Source organism: Formica exsecta, unplaced genomic scaffold (genome assembly GCF_003651465.1).
Source record: "Formica exsecta isolate Colony F162 unplaced genomic scaffold, ASM365146v1 scaffold120, whole genome shotgun sequence".
In the NCBI taxonomy this organism is placed as follows: domain Eukaryota; kingdom Metazoa; phylum Arthropoda; class Insecta; order Hymenoptera; family Formicidae; genus Formica; species Formica exsecta.
In genome coordinates, this window is record NW_021848537.1 from 1436685 (window position 1) to 1443100 (window position 6416).

The 6416-nt window shown below is 39.9% G+C and overlaps 1 protein-coding gene and 1 long non-coding RNA gene across 2 annotated transcripts in view; one reads left to right on the forward strand and one right to left on the reverse strand.

Annotated features, from left to right (window-relative positions):
• Positions 1–6416, forward strand: part of LOC115241870 (hepatocyte nuclear factor 6) — a 71609-nt gene that overhangs the window by 39976 nt on the left and 25217 nt on the right. The gene's annotated exons all lie outside the window — the stretch shown is intronic.
• LOC115241879 overlaps positions 1–6416 on the reverse strand; it is an 8785-nt gene that overhangs the window by 1760 nt on the left and 609 nt on the right. Inside the window, exon 2 of the long non-coding RNA XR_003884979.1 lies at positions 2994–2998. This is a non-coding gene — a long non-coding RNA (uncharacterized LOC115241879). The remainder of the gene's footprint in view (positions 1–2993; positions 2999–6416) is intronic.

The window sequence follows — 6416 nt, forward strand, 5'->3', positions numbered from 1 at the left end:
CTTTCCGACGTCAAAATTACTTTTAAATTCCTCCCTCTCCCTCACAACGCGCCGCGCTCGACGTTCCAACCCCCTTTGGATGCAACGGGGCCTCTCGTCTCTCCTCTCCCTTCGCTTTTCTCTATCCGCGACCGACCGACCACTTTGCCGCTTTATAGAGTATGCGATGCGGATGCGAGCCATAAAACGAATTCGGGCGTCGCTTAAGGAAAAAAGAGGATAACGCCGAACAGGTGGTTCCGTCAAAGGTAATCGACTCTTTCTCTCTCTTTCTCTCTCTTTCTCCTGCTGCGTCCGATCGGATTCGATAATGGCGCGAGAGAGAATTGCTGTCAGCGCGGGATAGAAAGGGAGATGGAGATAGATGGGAGAAGGGTGTAATAATGACGTTTCTCTTTTCCCGCGATCCTCTTTCCCGTTGCGAGGAAAGACTTCGACGATGATCGCAGCTTCGATACTTGTGTGTTTTCGCAATTTCTCCGATTTCTAAATTCTAGGGAAATCATAAAAGCTCGAATTTTACATGGCACGATTTTTCCTCGAAAATCCTCATGTTTTGAGGATCCTTGAAATTCATCAAGTATATTCAGTTCTTTTATATACAGTTCTTATACATTTCTTGGAACCTGGAATCTTTCCGAATGAAGCATCAATTTAGTAATTTCTCGTGAAAAGAATTTTTCTTAAATTTCTTCCACGAGTTAAAAAAAACTCCCCTAAATTTCTTCTGAGAAATCGACGAATTAAAAGGACACAAGTAAAAGTTTTCTTTAAACTACATCTAACTTTTTTGCATTTAAAATCAGTCACATGAATAATCGATTTTTTTTTTTTTTTTTATCTAAATCGATTATAGAAGGCATCATAGAAAATCTTCAAACAGCTTACCTCAATAATTAAAACGCATTTTTAATAATTTTTTATATTCATATTTGACTCGAAGAATAAATATCGCTTGCGGAAAATTTAATACGATCGATTAAACAAATCGCTATCTTTTCACCATCCTGAAATGACATTTCTTCGCTGAGATATTTTTGCCGAAATGCTGAAACGGCAAAATGACGACTGTAATCATACGAGATCGAATCGCGAATGATAGACGCGAAGCTTGATTTTTTATTCCACACCCGGACGAAAATAATCGGGTCGCGCGTCGCGCGAGCAAAGAAAGAGGACTCTGAAAAATAGTCTCAACTTTTTATTCCATCTTTCCCTCTTATTCCCTCTGTCCCCCCTTACCCGACTTATTTTCGACTCGTAAGATGACAAGAATGACGGACACTCGGTTTGTTTGCGTCGCTTGACTCGACGACGTGCGTTTTATTACACGGACAAGAATCGGTCGCGATTCAATAAACAGTCGACGGCGACGGATTTTAATTAACAATTCGACCAAGGGACATTAATTTTACAGTTAATTAAAACGCCGTCGGCTCTATTGAATGCGGCATCGAAGATGCACAACACGAAACTTGAAAAGGCTCCGCAATCACGTTACATTCTCGTCACGACAACGTTCTTCAACGCATGTCACATACGCTTTTTCCTATTGTGACATGTTTAGAATATTTAAAATATTTAAAAAGATATCTCACGAGATTATACGACGCCTAAGTCGTCAAATCTATTCGAAAGTGAATTAATGATGAAATAATGTGCTTATGATATATTAAATTTGATTAAATATGCCATATTAATTTTTTCTAATGCACAATGCTTGATTTTATTCGAATACTATTTAGCATTTTTTTCGTAACAACATAATTCTTTTTCTTTAATATTTTTTTAAATTTAATATTATAATATAATTTTTTTTAATAAGAAAGATTAAGACATGATATATCGCGATTTGACTCACGATTCGATAATGCCTCAGGCGACTAATCGGGCATGGAGCGAGTTCCAAAAAGCTTCCCGATCGCTCGAATCCCCGCCTCCGCATCCCTATCATCTCTTTTTAATCGTTCGTCTCGCAGTAAAAAATAAAAGAGAAAGAGAGAGAGAGAGAGAGAGAGAGAGAGAAACGACGACGAATGCAGGCGAGCGGAAAATATATCGGCTGCAAGTGCATCCCGCGCGTCCTGTGTCGATGGACGCGCGCGCAGGACGAGGACGACGACGAGGACGAGCACGAATCGTCGGCCCCCGACAGAGATATTCAGCTCTTTTTATTCCCGTTTACGTCCGTTTACGTCCCCCGATCGCTTTTCGCGTGGACTAAATACGGGCATGCATCGACAACGCTCCCGATATATGTGTGCGTACATCACATATACTCACGCATACATACATATACAGAGACACACGCATATGCGCTCCCCGCACATCCTGTCACAGAAAAGCGTATAACGATTTTCTTTTCAGGACTAGAAAGGCCGGGCGTCCTCGAGTGTCCGACGAAAAAAAAATTTCATTTCGACAATCATATCTGAGATAATAATTAAGTTAATTCATTAATTATTATGTAAAGTGTTAATTTGTAAAAGTTTCTTAACGAGAAACCCCGTGGAGATCTTCGAAGACCGACCGGAAAAAAAGCGCTTGAATCATCCCCGAATCCTCGAATCTCTCATTTTTGAGACTCTCGAGAATTCTTGGATTTTCAAGTATTGAAATTTTTTTTCAACCATCAAGTTCTTGGAATCTCAAGTCCGCGGATCCTTCCTAGGGATCCTCGGATCGTCGGATACCAGGTTCTCGAGCCTCGGAATTTCTTCTTAGGCCGGCGCGGATCGTCGGATCCCGCTAGAGAGCCAAAAGGATGCGGCCATCAAGATCAAGAGCTTGACCGATCGAACCGGACAGATCAGATTAGAGAGGACTCTTGAATTCTCTCTGCTTTTGCGAATGGCGGCCGCTCGGTTCGGCTCATTGATTTCGTTTCGAATTTAGAGTGGACTTCTACTGTAGTTTGGTACCTGAGGCAAGAGAGCGACGGGGGCCACTTGATTTTACGTTTCTCGCTCTCCGATCAACGCGACCTGTCCCACTTTATCTCAATGGCGAGCAGATTTAATGCTCCCCTATCACCAATCCTCGTGATTTCTCTTTCGCCACCATTTTCCTACCTTTGCTTTCCTCGCGGAGGAAAAGAAACGGAAGGAAAAAAAAAAAACAAATACGGAAAGCGACGTCGAAATACCGCGGTTTAAGGAGTTACAGTCGCGGTGTGGTCAGACGAAAAGAAAGTAGTTGCGACCGCCTTACGGTCAGACGTGAAATCAGGAGTTACAGTCGTGCTTGATCAGACAAAAATCGCAGATATATTTTATTTATTGTAATATTTATCTTTATCACTCACACTTGTAATTTTATAAATAAAACATAAATTTACATTAATCAATTAATCAAATCAAACTTTTAACTGTTCTCTAAATTGGAAAAAAAATTATTCGCTTCTTTTCGCGATGCGAATTATGTCGTTATCAATCGTGATTATCAAACCCGGTGTCTACCGTCGCTTTCTCTATCGGGTGGCAAAAGAGAACGCGAATGAAAAAAAAAAAAAAAATCGACGAGAGAAAGGATGCGTGCGCGCCGTCTCGATCTAAGAGACAAAGATGAATTGAAAGATAGAGACGGAGTGTCGAGATAAAGTAAAAAGAGAGCGAAGGAGAGTGCAAAACAGAGAAGAAAAAGGGAACGGGAGAAATGACGACCAGAGAGAAAGAAAAGAGAGAGAGAGAGAGGGAGAAAGAGAGTGTAAGTGAGAGAATCATCGTCGGATATTTAAGCAGGCCCTACAAATCGATCTCGATAGAAGAATCTTATTCTGTGACTTTTTCGACAGCATAACTATAACACAGATAATTAAATAAAATGTTTATAATGTTTTCATTATATTTTTTGAATACTTTGTCAGTCAACATTCTTGTAAAAACGTTTAATTTTACTATTAATTTTCAATTTAATGGCATCACAAAAGAAGGTTCTTTCACTAAGGCGCGCCACTTAATTATCCGACAGTGCTTCTTCGTGAATCCGGTCGAATTAACTTTAACAAAGGCGACAAGAGAGAATGAAAGAGAGAGAGAGAAAGAGAGAGAGTGAAAGAGAGAGAGAGAGACAAAGAGAAATGGAACAAAATATCGCGAATTGAGAGAATGGAAGAGAGAGAAAGAGAGTGAGAGAGAAAAAAAAAGAGAGAGAGAGAGAGAGAGAGAAGTGTCGTCCTTCCCGTTTCTCGTCATCTCGTCGAAGGCCGTCGTCCGTCCCTGACCCTACCAAAGTGTGTTTTGCATTGCAGACTACCAGATGCGCAATGTTAACGTGAGATCGGTCAACTCTAAACGAAGGAAAACACCCTCCTCTTCCTGCTTGTGAGTCTCTCAGTTTCGGTGTTTCGTAAAATATAATTCCATCTATGATAACTACACATGTTTCTGAAACCAGATTATACTATGACATTGTTGTAATGGTTCGAGACATACATTGACCCCCCTATATGATCTTTGTCTTTATCTATTACACCTATAACACGCATACACACAGTACAATACATACACACGGAAGCGGAAACGCGCGTGAATAGAAAGGAGTTCTTTTTAGAATCTTTCGATCCTTGAAATTCTTGCATTTTCGAATCTCGAGATTAAATTTAAAAAAAAAAATCTTTTATTATCTCTCTTGGAAAAATCTTTCCTTAAACTATCAGAATCAAAAATATATAATTTTTAAGAATCAAAACTTTTAGTTTTATCGAGAGTCGATTCTGTCGCAGTGCGATAGCGATATCAGAGAAAATAAAATATGTTGATAAACGCGCTACATTTGCTTCAAAACAGAAAATTGATTCTCGATAAAATACAATTTCGAATAATTGAATATTGCTTTTCAAAATAAAAGATCAATACCGTCTTTATTTTTTGAGAAATCTCAACTTCTCTCTATTCACGCTATGACACTTTGCCGATGACATTTAACACGACTTGCCTTTGCGTTTTTGGTTCAGTCAATTCGTTCCCTGATTGATTCGACCTGCCCCCCATCCTAGATATCACCCAGCTGAGCCCTTTCGTCAATTGCTTTCGATTGACTGACTTGGTGGATGAAACGATCGATCAACTTCATGTGCATATGTACAGAAATATTAATTGTCTACATTTTATAGGCGCAGCTTCTTCTTCTTCTTCTTCTTCTTCTTCTTTCCGACCCTTCAATTTCCATCGTTTGTTTTCTCTTTCTCTCGCATTTATGTTTGTCTTCGACTTTCATGCAGCCGCCGCTCGAGCGAAGCGAGAATTAGAGGGAGGAGAAAATTTAAATCCGGAAATGAATATTTTTGGAAAGAAATTTTAGTCTTTTCAAAGAACTCTCGATTTTAAAAAGCCAAAGCGAGAAAAATGACGCCATATCGCGACGTCGACGCAGACGTACGCTGCGTCGTCGTCGTCCGCGCGATTTTTCCTTCGCGATCTATTATAACAAAGGATCGAAGTCGCTGGGAGATTCGCGCTCGGTGCCGGAAGTCGTGCCCGGAAGTCGACGGGTGTCCCGCGACCGCAGGCCTCGGTCGCGAGACATCTCCTTCGGCACGTCCTCTGCGACGCGAGTTTCCCCCCGGCCTCGTCCCCTTTATCGTTTCTTTTCTCTTGCAAGAAGGGGCAACAACGATATGGAGGAGCCTTTAACATTCTAAATTTTCCATCTCGCATTTCGAATGTTCCCCCCCTCTCGGTGATAATGCGAGAGGGGGAGAGTAAACGTTGCGGGAAAATTTAGGATCTAAAGGGTGGTTCCACCGTTGTCGGCTATTGTTGCATTGACAAAATTATCGTTCCATGAGAGATCTTCGTTTATTCTACTGTTGTCAAAATTACTCGAATCGAGAATATCGAGAATGCATCGAAATAGACGGACAAATGCAAGGTGCAACCTGGCGCGGGAGGATTAAAGATTAATAATAGAAATAACGCGGTACAAACGGAACACGGAGCATGGAACGAGCGAGCGATGGCGGGCTGCATTTATATATTATGACTGAGTTCTGTTTGTTGATTTAGCTGTGCGACCAGCATCGACAGCTCTCGAAAAGGCAAGCAAAATCTCACAGGAGGATGGGAGAGACATACATACATAATACATACATACATACAATTGAATAATATCCATGCACGCTCGCTGTACCTGTATGAACCGTAAATATATACATATATATATATATACATATATATATATGTATATGTATATATATATATACATATATATACACGTGACATATATACACTCACACACATATATATTTTTAGTCTTAGACACATATAAACATTATAAATGTTACTGCGTTTAACATTAATTTAGCGGACAAAAATATTATTAGCATAATATATAGATCAAATATTATATAATATGCATATATAACAAAAACAGAACTATCTCTTCCGAAAAAAAAAAAAAAAAAAATTTGTATATAT